The 14249-nt window shown below is 41.9% G+C and overlaps 2 pseudogenes; both read left to right on the plus strand.

Annotated features, from left to right (window-relative positions):
- The first annotated feature begins 10437 nt into the window (after positions 1-10437).
- On the plus strand, positions 10438-11272 carry LOC136118655 (large ribosomal subunit protein eL15-like; annotated as a pseudogene).
- A 233-nt stretch (positions 11273-11505) lies between these two features.
- LOC136118379 (nuclear cap-binding protein subunit 2 pseudogene) lies at positions 11506-14048 on the plus strand (annotated as a pseudogene).
- The last annotated feature ends 201 nt before the right edge of the window (positions 14049-14249 follow it).

Raw genomic sequence — 14249 nt, forward strand, 5'->3', positions numbered from 1 at the left:
CATCAGTGGCATCTCACAAAAAAGAGAAGAGGTGCCAGAAATCTGAAGCATACCATTTTTTCATTCCTGATTTTCAGCAAAGAGCAGAATATGAGTTTTATAAAACCAAAGAGGTAAGGTAAGCCCACCACTGATTCTAGAAAAAAATCTAGAAGCAATTATTTTAAAGATATTAAGATAGCACAGGGAGCTATATTCAATATGCTATGATAAATTATAATGCAAAAGAATATGAAAAAGAATGTATATATATGTATAACTGAATAACTGCTGTACAGCAGAAATTAACACATTGTAAATGAACTACAATAATTTTTTTTTTTTTTTTGGCTGCGTTGTGTCTTCATTGCTGCAAACGGGTTTTCTCTACTTGTGGTGAGCCTAGGCTACTCTTCGTTGTGGTGCGTGAACTTCTCATTGCGGTGGCTTCTCTTGTTGCGGAGCATGGGCTCTAGAGTGCAGGCTCAGTAGTTGTGGTGCACAGACTTAGTTTCTCTGCGGCATGGGAGATCTTCCCAGACCAGGGCTTGAACCCATGTCCCCTGCATTGGCGGGCAGATTCTTAACCACTGTACCACCAGGGAAGTCCTCAGTAAAATCTTTAAAAAATATTAAACACTTAAAGAGGAAGTTGTGATCACTAGGAACTACCTTGAATTCAAGAACACTCATGACAATTTTTTTCTTTCCTAAGATTAGTGGTGTGGTAGGAATCACAGACCTGCTATAGATATTATAAATCTGTATTTCAGCAATCATGATACCCTTTCAAACAAGATGGATAAATGTGAACCACTTTAAAGAATAAGTAGAGCCAAACCCAAAGAATGCTGAGTTATGAATCAAAGTCACTCCAGAGAGAAGTTTCCAAAAGCATTCAGTAGAGCTTTATCCTTGTTCCTAAACTAGTTCATGCTTTTATTGGCAACTTGAATGAGGGTATTTGTGGCCCAGTGATCAAATTTTCAGGCAACTTGAAGATGGAAAAGAGCAATAATGGTAAATGACTGAATAGATCACAAAAAGATTACAACTGCCTGCGCCAACTGGCCAAACCTAATTCAATTAAATTTAGCAGGGTAAACATAAGAGTTCCTTGATCCAGCTCATCTACTACCTCCAGGACCAGAACGGGAAAGCATGTATTTCTCAGGGCCGATGGATGAGAGAAAACTCCAGGAGGTTGTTCAGCACAGAGCCTGGCACATAATTAAGTCCCCCAAAATGCTAATTATTATTATATCCTGATTACTCATTATTAGTTGCTTTAGTTCATGAGGCTCTGCCAAGAAAATAAATCTATCTTTTAAAACAACTTTCAGACAATTGAAAAACAGAGTCTCACCCTTCATTCTGTGCCATGTTTCCACTCTGGTGAATGTACGAATGGATGACCTCTTGCCTCACTTCCTGTATTGGGGGAGAAGAGAGGTGCCCATCATGTACTTTGTATCTGTATTAATATGTTAATAATTTGGCCTCCCACAAGCCCTTTACTTGGACTTTCCTGAACTGCCTGCCATATAGTTTTTCCTAAGCAAATCTGAGAAACATTTATAAACATAAGAGCTACCATTTATTCAGTGTTTCCTGTGTACCTATCACTCAGCAAGGTATCCATTGGTAGATTATCTCTAAACCTCACCAAAACCCAATGGAGTAGGTGTTATTCAATTTTATGCACAAGGAAACTGCAACTCAGAGGATCATAGAGACCTGTGTGTTCAAAGAATCAGTGGTCAAGTCCCTCAGTCACCTTCTCTCTCCTCCTTGAGGCCAGATAATTGTCCTCAAATATTTTAGCCATCCTGCAATCATAGCCCCCGCTCCAAGCCCCAAACCACCAAATCCCTGGGCCATTCCTAACCTTAGTAGAATACTTGCACACATGCGTTTCACACTCAGCGCAGAGCAGTCATAGCTTCACCTGGTCACTGAGGATCTGCCAATCACAGCTGTGGGAAGGCATCCACGATTCCGAAAGAATTCTTCATTAAAGTCCCAATTCTCATCTCTCTGGACTCACAGAGGCCATTCCTTATTGAGAGTGACCCCGCTTCCCCATGGTCACACTAGGACTTGAGAACTAAGGCCCTCCCCTCCTGCAGCTTCTCTCTTCCAAAACTTAAATGACCCCATAAGGGAGAATACACTTCTGGCTAAAAGCTGCCTTTGAACCCCCAAGCCACCTCATTGTAAGAACAACACCCTTAAGGGGTCGATTTAATTGAGTTATATAGTAAGTGTCATGGTAATGTTACCGAGTCCAAGCTCACTCTGCTCCCACAGGCCAGGACAATAAATCAGGAGACAGAGGTGCTGAGGCAAGGAACATGACTTCTCCGAAAGCCAGCGGAACAAGAAGATGACAGACTAGTGTCTCCAAAACACCATCTTATCGGGGTTTGGATGCCAGTTTCTTTTATAGAATAGAGAGGGGGAGGAGATGAGGAAGTAAAGTAAAAAGGCCATAAGTTTTGCAAATGTCCCCTGGAATGGCCAGCCTCAGGGAGGACATGTGTTCATTTCTTCTTTCTTGCAGCCATCCACGGGTGGACAAGGTCAGGGTGCTTCCCTGAACAAAGGCACTTTGGTTTAGCATTCAGGCAGAGGGCAGTGTTCCCCCAGGCAGGCCACTGTGTATAGACAGTATCCTTTTAGCGAACAAAAGCATGGGAAGCAAAGGTTAAAGTAAAAGAAACAGATCCAACATGTAGTCAGATTTGTTCTTCCCTGTTACGATAATATGTCGTGGAAGATTTTCAGTAGGCGATTCTATTTAGGAAGTAATTAAAGAAGAGATTAAAGACCTCTCCATCACTGCAGTGTCACAAGTTGCTTATCCATCTCACAGGGACGTCTGTGATGCAGGGACATCTCACAAGAGAAACCAGAGGTAAAGCAGGCAGGATTCCAGGCTGATAAAGTCAGAATCCCAAGTGTCCAGCATTCTGGGTTCACTTTTCTTTAACATCTAAATGCACTGGCTAAAACCTTCATTCTAAATACTACACAATCCAGAATTGTAACAGGGAAGAGCCAATTTCGACTCCATGTTGGATCTGTTTCTTTGACTTTAACCTTTGCTTTTCATTGTTTTTGTTATTATAATCATACATAACGGCCTGCCTCAGGGAACCCTGTCCCTCTGCCTGAATGTTAAACTACAGTGCCTTTGTTCAGCTCACAGTTAGACAATCTGACCCTGCCCACCTGTGAATGGCTGCAGAAAAGAATTAACACTGTCCCCTCCCGATGCTGGACATTCCAGGAGATGTTTTGCAAGACTGATGGCCCTTTATACCTTACTTCCTCACCACCTCTCCCTCTCTATTCTGCCTTTTTACTTTACTCCTTCTTTGATGGTATAAAAGAAACTGGCACCCAGACCCCGATAAGTTGGTTTTTTGCGGACCCTAGTCCACCATCTTAGTCTGCCAGCTTTCCAAATAAAGTCGTATTCCTTGCCTCAACACCTCATCTCCCGATTTATTGGCCTGTCGTGCAACGAGCAGAATGAGGTTGGACTCGGTAACAGAATCTCTGGTGGGATTTTCATTCATTCCAAGGATTTTTTATTGAGTGACTACTGTGTGTCGAGCTCTATTCTAGGCACTAGAGATAAAGCAAGAAAAACACAGATTAAAAAAAAAAGTCCTGCCCTCATGGGGCTTACATTCTTCGTGTGTGCTGGGAATAGGGAAGTTGGGGATGGGATGGCTGATCTGGTGAGTCCATTCTGAAGCCTGTAGCCCCCTGTATCCTGGTAGCTGCTGCCATCTCTCTCTGCCGTGGTGGGCAATACCACCCCCACTTTCTTCACTCCCCACAGAGTACCACTAATACAAGCTGGTGTATAATAGGTTTTTGTAGGGGGTGAAGGGTAAAAGAAGATGATTGCATTAGTGAAACGCAAGAAACAACTTAAAATGGAATATTAAATATTGCTGATCTAAAAAGCCAGTACCCATTCTCCCTGGTGGGCTGTTTCTTGCTGGCCATATTCTCCCTCAGGCTCTGGCTTGTTGCCATCTTCTCCAACCTCTCTCCCAAGATCCTTTTCCCAGCCTCTGGTTCGCCTAGCTGCCAGCCTCTGACCCTCAATTTCCTTTTACTTTTCTCATGCAAAGCAATTCACCCACAGCTTCTGGACTTTGCCCTGGGGTGAGGTGGATGGAGAGAGAGGGGCTTCACCTTTCCCATCCAAAAAGTCAGCCAAGATATTTTTTAAAACAAAGAGCCATCTTTCCTGTTTTGAATCATGCCGCTCCCGTACTATGTGAAGGCTGCAGTCTGTTCTAGTTTCAATAGAATTTTTTTTTTCTCATTGCCGTCAGCCAGCAATTGTGGGAAAACAGTATGCAGAATGAATTTGCTGAAGACTACCAGTAAAGTGGAATTTTAAGCACTCTCATTAACAAAGCCTTTGGAAAATGTCATTAAAGATTCCAAACAAGTAAGCAATCAATCCCAGTAAACTCAATATGGAACAAGTAGAAAGCAAGAGCCTTTAGAAAAAATAAAGCTGGATCACTACCTCACGTATTATATTAAAATGACTTTCAAATATATCAAAGATTCAAACAGAAAAAAGGGTCCACAAAAATAATAGAACATGATTGAGGTTTCAAAAAACAATATTTGGGGAGTAGAAAAGACTTTGTAAGTATGATATTGAATCTAGAAAAATAAAAAAGTTAACAATCTGACCGAATATAAATATTAAACTTCCACAAAGCAAAATTACCATAAATCAAGTCCAGAAAAAGTGTGAGAAAACGTTTAATGCAAAAAACAGATTAGAGAAAAAATTCCTCAATAGACAACTCAAATATCATCGAAATGAACGACAGAAATTTTAAAGGTAGGCAAAGGATATGAACAAGCGGCAATACACACACATGGTCACTAAAACTATGAAAGTATGTTCAACTTTGCTCCTACTTAAATAAATAAACATTTTGAAAAAGATATTGTTTTCCACCTAGCAGATTGGCAAATACATCAAAATTTACGACACCAAGTGGTGGTAATAATAAGAGGAAACACTCATTTTCATATATGTTGATTGTAGTGTAAATTGGTGCAAACTTTTTGATAGATACTTAGATAATATCTGACTCAAATTCTACCTTGGGACTTTTTCCTCAGATGTATGTAAAATGATGTTTTAGTCAACATTGTTTATCATGACAACACAACTATAACAGTGTAAATGCCCATCACAGGAGTGGTTCTTTCAATTATAGTGCATTCATACAAAAAAATACTGTGCCACCATATTAAAGAAGGAAGATAGTTATATCATAGACATTATGGAAAGAAGTAGTAATACCATTTGTATAAAGATGTATACATAGCACTTTTGAATCTCAATTCAAAAATTGAAGAGTACCCAAAAAGTGTAACTTTATTTCTTTTGAGCTATATGTAATGTCTATATTGAATTCCTATTCAACCAAATGGCAAAAACCTAATCGTAACAAATTTGATGTCCCACTTTCCTGAGGGTTGTTGTTGTTGTTTTTAGCTCTGCAGAGGGTTATTTTTAAGTTCTGGGGGAGTTTACAGCTTGGCAAGACCTTCAACAGACAAAGACATCTGTTCCCTTGAATGGTCATCTATCCACATTGGCTTCCACGAGTCATCTTTTTTCCATCTGGTCTACCATGATCAGTTCACCAAGGACTAATATATAACTGGTAACCACCCATAAAGGCAGTACAATGTTTTTTGACCAATTTTTAAAATATTGAAAAACTTCTAATTGGTAAACAGACACTGCTTTAAGCACTCTCCTTCACCCACTAGACCTGGCCACCCTCCCCCTCCTTTACCAGAGGAGCCTTCCTTACCTCCTCCACAATCCAACAGCTAAAGGGTTATTGCCAGGCACAGCCAGAGCTTCCAGGAGCCTGTTCTAGGGACACAGCCAGTATGTCTTCAGATCGGCAAGTATGCTGTGCCTGCTGCTAAATATTGTCAAATGCTGACTCCCTCAAAACACTGCCGAAATAGTCTGTTCATAAAGCAAAGCTGAGTTTATTGCTTACTGTAGTAAAAGGAAAGCGCTACACTGACAGAGTCTTAGTTGTATTCTGAAGTGGAAAGGCAAAGTTGGAATGTTTATGAGGTTTGGGGTTTTGGTTTAAGGCAAGTCTTCAAATAAGGGGATGATTTAATTAATATTGGGGAAGGATCATGATATAATAGAGTAGGATCGGTGTATACAGCAAGGTAAGGTTTTATCTTAAGTTTTATTTTTATGTATTTATTTTATTTGTTTATTATTTTTGACCGCGCTGGGTCTTCGTTGCTGTGCGCGGACTTTCTCTAGTTGCAGCGAGCAGGGGCTACTCTTCGTTGCGGTGTGTGGGCTTCTCATTGCGGTGGCTTCTCTTGCTGCAGAGCACAGGCTATAGGCGCGTGGGCTTCAGTAGTTGTGGCGCGTGGGCTTCAGTAGTTGTGGCTCGCGGGCTCTAGAGCGCAGGTTCAGTAGTTGTGGCACACGGGCTTAGTTGCTCCGTGGCATGTGAGATCTTCCTGGACCAGGACTCGAACCCACATCCCCTGCATTGGCAGGTGGATTCTTAACCACTGGCCCACCAGGGAAGCCCAAGGTAAGGGTTTTGAGGCAAGGGTTTTAAAGAGTCTTGGAGAATAAATCATCATTTGATGTTATGTATTAAACACTTAGATGTTTATTTAAATGGGTTTTTAGGGAAGTTCTTAAAATGGGAAATGCAGGTATTTGCAGTTTTTATCTTCTTGGTTAAGAGTTTCCTGAAATAATAAATATAGATGAAGACAATTAAATAGTTAAGTTACATTAATGTAGAAGACATACTGTTTATACACAGATAGTTTCATTTCTCATTGTTATGGTCATTCATAAGCCTGAGCTGAAGGATAGGCCCTTAACATCTGGGGGTATGATCAACCCAGATGTTCACTACTCTGAGTTGTCATGACTGAGTATCATGTTTCTCAAGGTGGTCTTTTCAACCTCCTTAAGTGTAAAGTTTTTCTGTTTGTTCTTTGGATGGTCATTTGTTGGATCATTTGATGGATCAGTGACTACACAATGGGACAAACTCAGAATACCACTCATTTGAACACCACAGCACAAACAAATACTAAGAGAAGGATTTATGATCAGAGTTTGTAGTCCACTTTTAGCCAGAATCCAATATTACCCAAATTAAACTAAGGAAAAAGATCTCATCACCAATATAAAGAGTCCATAGAACCAGGTATGGAATATTAGCCAAATTGCTTAATTTCATAATGTCTTTGTTTGCTTCCTAGAGCTTTTTAACAATATTAAAGATCCCAAAGAGGTCTGCAGGAATATAAGTACATTATTTTCCAAAATCAGCAGAAGATACCCTTCAAGAGGTCGATATTGTATCTAAAATGCTCTATTCTGAATCAGTGTCTGTCCAATTTCATGAACCTCTTGGATGAGATCTATAGCCTTGGTAGATCTCTGGGCCACAAGATTTCCCTACTTTCTATACTTATAAAATATGAAGGGAAGGCTTCCCTGGTGGCGCAGTGGTTGAGAGTCCACCTGCCGACGCAGGGGACACGGGTTCGTGCCCCGGTCCGGGAAGATCCCACATGCTGCGGAGCGGCTGGGCCCGTGAGCCATGGCCACTGAGCCTGCGCGTCCGGAGCCTGTGCTCCGCAATGGGAGAGGCCATGACAGTGAGAGGCCCGTGTACCGCAAAAAATAAATAAATAAAAATTTTTAAAAATATGAAGGGAAGTTGGTGAAAGAGAGAAGAAATCAGTCCAGAATTCCCCTTGGGCAGTTAGGGTTTCAATTCTCCAATCAAAATCCAAGTTTTCTCCTTGATTTACGTTATCTAACAATGTCTTGTTCTGAGAGGGAAACGAATAGCCCCAAATGGGCACTGTGTGAGGCCAGGAACTATCAGTTTACCAACATAACAAGTTCCCATTTAGTTTGCAAGGAGTATCTAGTAGCCCTTTCTATACTAATCCAATACCAGTCTTAAAGGGTCCCCTTTGACCTGTTTTTAGTCAAGATACCCCTAAGGCATTGTCACATAGTGTTGTAATATTTTGGCTCCATGAATCAAGAATGATCCAGGGCCAGGCAATGAAATTCACAAGTAGCAAGAGCATTAGCAAAGGGACATCCCTGGTGGCGCAGTGGTTAAGAGTCTGCCTGCCAATGCAGAGGACAAAGGTTAGATCCCTGGTCCAGGAAGATCCCACATTCTGCAGAGCAACTAAGCCCGTGCACCACGACTACTGAGCCTGCACGCCACAACTACTGATGCCCGCACACCCTAGAGCCTAGAGTTGTGTGCCACAACTACTGAGCCCACATGCTCTAGGGCCCACGTGCCGCAACTACTGAGCCCATGTGCTAAAAGTACTGAAGCCTGCATGCCTAGAGCCCGTGTCTGCAACAAGAGAAGCCACCGCAATGAGAAGCCCGTGCACCACAACAAAGAGTAGCCCCCACTCTCCACAACTAGAGAAAGCCCGCACACAGCAACGAAGACTCAATGCAGCCAAAAATAAATAAATTGATTAATTAATTAAAAAAAAAAGAATGGAGGCTTTATAGGGAACATAGATAAAGGTAGCCTTATATCAGCAAAAGAGACAATAAGATAGCTATAAAAACAAAAATCAAAAGAATGCAGGTTAAAACATGACAATATAAGGTCTTGTTCAGTGGATCTTGGGTAGAAGCTGTCTATGTCTCATGTAGTCTTCTGTTTTATCTGGAAGTCTTGGGTGAATCGTGTCTCTTTCCAAAGACTTTCTACTTTGGAGGGTTCTTAAGAATCTTCAGTTTGAGTTCTCCTGCAGTGACTTTATTGCAGTGATTCAAGGATGCTTTATTCCTCTTTAATTAAGAGGCATGAATCCAAGGAACAACACTTTGGAATATCACTACCATTCTAGTTAGCTAATAGGGTCTTTTCAATCAGGGTTCAAGAGCTGTCTTTCTCTTATATTTCTTCCAAAGGCCAGATCTTCAAGTTTTAGGTCATAAAAGGAATATTTAGATGTTTAGGAAAGGCTACTCATAGTTGCTGATAAGACTGTGTGTACTATATGAATTCCCTGCATGTCTACTTGGTCATGTCTACTTGTGATAAGATGGGTTCTAAAATTGGGGAAAATATTCCTAGATGCATGGCTGGCCTGTTAGTAATACATGAGAAGAGAGTCAGTGAAATTCAGAAGAAAAACTAATCTCATTGTCATTAAAGTCAATAGCAATGTCTTAGGACATAAAAATACAGGAGTCTCTAAGACCTTTGCTAATAGAGTTTTGGAATTCGCTTTGTATTTTCTGCCACTCCTGAAGATTGTACATAATATAGAACAGTGAAGTTTCTGTTTAAGTTGCAGGCTTTGCAAAGTTCTTAAATAATAGTCTCGGGAAGGGGAATGGGATTAGAGACATAGGTTGGAATTCCCCAGGTCAGAAACAAAATCAAATCAGTTTGTTTGCTATTGTTGGAGCCATAGCTCTCTGACAAGGAGAAGATTCAATCCACCCTGAGAATAAGCAAACAGGAGTTTGCCTCTGTCTAGAATGTAGAAAGTTGGAAAGAGTTTCACTCCCATCCTAACAACAAGAAAATGCCAGATAATGATATTTCTTAAACCCATTCAAGACCTGAGGTCATAATGCAACCCAAAAGCCTGAAACGCAAAAAAAGACATACCCTTCCAAGAAGAGATGGGACATGAGCACTGACTCACTTATGGCAGAATACTAGGGAAAAAAAAGACACTAGGTGCCATAGATACCTGTAGGAAGAATCCAGCTAACATTTATAATGAACACTAAAGTTGGAGTGTGGACTACCATGAGAGGATAAAGCCGTAGGAGCAGTAGACACAAATGGAGTTCACACATACTCACAGGATCTTCTCCATAAACCTCCACCAGCTGCTGACAAGAATGACTGAAGCAGAGCAGGAAACTGGCAAATTCTCCTTCAGTGAGGCATGAATGAAGAGAAGTGGCCACCACTATGCAAACCCTTGGGACTTCCCTGGTGGTCCAGTGGTTAAGACTCTGAGCTTCTACTGCAGGGAGAGAGGGTTTGATCCCTGCTGGGGGAACTAAGATGCCACATGCTATGTGGCATGGCCAAAAAAATAAAAGTACAAACCTTATCCAGTCCCTATTCCCCTATGGATGAAGAGACTTAAGATATTGGAAGAGCAGAGAGAATCCTGTAATATCCAGGGCACTGGTGATGACCCATTGCAACTGGGGAAAATGTAAAGGAAAAAACCCTCTACTGCTGAGAGTGGAGCAAGAAACAGTCCTGTGCCCAGATCACTAAAGACCTCCTAGGATTAACAGAAGGGCAGAAACTCTCTCCTATATAATACCCACCAAGTCTGGCGGCAGCCATCAGCTGAGCCGAGATGGGCGCTTACAAGTACATCCAGGAGCTACGGAGGAAGAAGGAGTCAGACACGATGTGCTTTCTGCTCAGGGTGCGCTGCTGGCAGTACTGCCAGCTCTCTGCAGTGCACCAGGTCCCCTTTCTCCCCCCGCCCACCGGGCCCAAAGAGTCACACAGGCTGCGGTACAAGGCCAAGCAGGGTTATGTCATATATTGGATTCGCGTGTGTCGCAGTGACCGCAAACGCCCAGTTCCTAAGGGTGCCACCTATGGCACACCTGTCCACCATGGTGTCAATCAGCTGAAGTTTTTTTTTTTTTTTTTTTTTTTTGCGGTACAAGGGCCTCTCACTGTTGTGGCCTCTCCCGTTGCAGAGCACAGGCTCCAGACGCGCAGGCTCAGCGGCCATGGCTCACAGGCCCAGCCGCTCCGCGGCATGTGGGATCTTCCCAGACCAGGGCACGAACCCGTGTCCCCTGCATCGGCAGGCGGACTCTCAACCACTGCGCCACCAGGGAAGCCCCAATCAGCTGAAGTTTGCTCGAAGCCTTCAGTCTGCTGCTGAGGAGTGAGCTGGACACCACTGTAGGGCCCTGAGGGTCCTGAATTCTTACTGGGTTGGTGAAGATTCTACGTACAAATTCCTTGAGGTTATCCTCATTGATCCATTCCATAAAGCTATCAGAAGAAAGCCTGACACCCAGTGGATCACCAAACCAGTCCACAAGCACAGGGACTTGTGGGGACTGACATCCGCAAGCAGAAAGAGCCACAGGTTCCACCACAGTATCCGTGGTTCTCGCTGCACAGCTTGGAGAAGAAGCAATACTCTCCAGCTCCAGCGCTACCGCTAATATAAGCAATGTTTGTAAAATTCTTACCTAATAAACAGTTTAGGACATTCATGTCTACTTTGAAGTGTTTTTTTAACTTGTCTGTTAAAACTGGTTGTCTGCAGATTGACTCATTGAATGCACTGCCAAATTATGAAAGTTTAAGTGCAATCATGTTTGAAGACTTTAAGTGATGGTATATCTTGTTTCTAATAAGGGAAATGCCTGTGTTTTTGCTTTATTAGGGAGTTGATATGTCCATGTTTAAAATGCTGTTTGGTACAATAGGTGTAAAATAAACTCTGTAAAATAGGAGTGCGGAAACTAGTCACGTAGATTTGTTGGGGCATGTGATGAAACCTACAGCTTTACTGGGTGATGCAATGCTCTGCTGGTTTACTCTGAAGTGGCTGTTTTATGGAGTTTGGCAAGGACAAACTTTTTAAATTGGACTTTCCTTGGAATTGTGAAGGACGTCCTGATCCTTTATCATGATCATATGCAGAAAAATAATGAGAGTTGACTAGAGCCCACATTTTTAGACTTAATCTAATATTCCATTTGTGTAACTGTTGCTTCTGAAAGGTGAAAAGTAATGCCACCATTTTTAAGAGAATTGAATAAACCTGTTGCAAGGGGGTTCTCTTAAATATGAAACAGATCCTAGTTAACCTAAATTAAATTGCCTTAGCCTCAATGGTACCTCTGAAGTTCACATAAAAGGTGGGAGGGCTTCCCTGGTGGCGCAGTGGTTGAGAGTCTGCCTGCCGATGCAGGAGACACGGGTTGGTGCCCCAGTCTGGGAAGATCCCACATGCCGTTGAGCGGCTGGGCCCGTGAGCCATGGCCGCTGAGCCTGCGCGTCCAGAGCCTGTGCTCCACAACAGGAGAGGCCACAGCAGTGAGAGGCCCATGTACCGCAAAAAAAAAAAAAAAAAAAAAAAAAAAAGGTGGGAGCTCCTAGTTCAATCCCATGACTCTGGGATCTGTAGAATACTTAACTTCATGCAAAATAGTCATGGTATTTACACTGGTGTATCTTGAAACTAATGGAAATTGAACAGTAGATAAATGAGAAGGCAGTTATTAGCCCTAAGGTTTGTAAGCTAGTGATGCTAGAATTGGGAAATCGGTGTTTAACAGATACCTTTCAAGTGTGGGATGATAGAAAAAGCTTGGATCAAAATTTTAAATGTTTTATCTGTAGTATTAGTTTGTGACCATTATGAACTCTCTAATCCACCTTAGTGGGGAAAATAGGGTTGGTTTTATTTAAAAGTAACATTGCTAAGTCTAGTCAGTGTTATCTTGGGTCAAGCCACTTTATCCATTCCCATAAGGCTACTGAGAAAAGTCATGTAGCTGGTGTCAATACAAGTTCAAATGGTTTCAAAAAAAAAAATCCACCAAATACAAGGCAGAGTTTGACTGCCAAAGGAGATTGAGCAGGATCATTCAGAAAGCTCTACCCCAAAAGACCTAGGTACACTGCCTAAGATTGAGACTGGACAAGAAAATAGAGAATCCCCTCTGTCCTCTACCACCAGGCTATTACACACCAAGTAATAAACTACAGCAGCCTAGCCCTTGGGGAGAGGTAAGAGCATGGAGAGAGATCACCTCTGTGGCAGTGGCACACAGAGAAAACTGAGGTAGAAAAGCTGAGGGTAGAATTGAAACATTAAGAGAAATCCATTAATACCAAGCCCTTCCTCTAAGCACAAGGTAACGCTAAAGCAAGTTGAAGTTTGTAGTGTGCATTGAAGGTAACCACAAAGCAATAACAAAACCCAAACTCAACTCAAATCCTGACTATATTGACTCAGTCCCCTGTGCAAACAGCCTAGAACAAGAAGTGTGCCTATTTCCTGGCCTAAATACTATTTACCTTAATCTCTACTATATTACACAAGAAGTACCTCTTTCAACAACAAAAAAATATGAAACACAAAGACTCAAATGAAAGGAGCCCACCATCTAGAGACAAAGCAATCAACAGAACAGATACAGAGATGACACAGATGTTAGAATTACCACAGGGGGCATTTAAAATAACTATGATTTATATCTTAAAGGCTCTAGTGGAACATTTGTGAGGTTTCAGGAAAGTGATAGAAACTGTAAGAAATAAAAACTATTAGAAATAAATTTTAAGGTCTATTTAGAATATAGGTAACAGATACACAGATGAAGGATGGGCTCATAAATAGACTAGACATAGTTGAGGAAAGAATCAATAAACTTGAAAATAGACCAATAGAAATTAGCTAAATGGTTTCATTATACTTGGAGTGGCGGCGCCCTCGGCCACTTCTCTGCACTGTTCGGGTGGCCTCCTGAAGGCACTGTGCAGCAACTCCTATGTCAAGCTGAGCCAGTACTGGGACCAGCACTTCTGGCGTGACAGTGAAGAACAGGAAAAATTATTGAAGAAAAGCTGTACATTGTATGTTGGAAATCTTTCATTCTATACAACTGAAGAACAAATCTATGAACTCTTCAGCAAAAGTGGTAGCATAAAGAAAATCATCACGGGCCTGGATAAAATGAAGAAAACAGCATATGGGTTCTGCTTTGTGGAATACTATTCTAGAGCAGATGCAGAAAATGCCGTGCAGTACATAAGTGGAACGTATCTGGATGACCGGATCACTTGCACAGACTGGGACGCAGGCTTAAAGGAGGGCAGGCAGTATGGCCGTGGCCATTCTGGGGGCCAGATGCTAGATGAGTATCGTCAGGACTATGATCTGGGAGAGGAGGCTATGGAAAACTGGCCCAAACCTGTGAGTGGTGAGAGCCCCATCATGAAAAACTCACTCCTTTGGCCTGTTGATTTTGATGTGCGTTACCCAAGGTCTGCGAACCTTCCCATTTTTACCAAGCTTTAATCAATGTCTCTACTGAGCTGGAAGCCTCTTCATGGTTTTCCTCTTAAAAATTATTAAAGCATAGAATCCAAAAGAATGCCTTTAATTCTATAGTCTTCGCATCTTGG

Source organism: Phocoena phocoena, chromosome 2, assembly GCF_963924675.1.
Source record: "Phocoena phocoena chromosome 2, mPhoPho1.1, whole genome shotgun sequence".
NCBI classification, from domain to species: domain Eukaryota; kingdom Metazoa; phylum Chordata; class Mammalia; order Artiodactyla; family Phocoenidae; genus Phocoena; species Phocoena phocoena.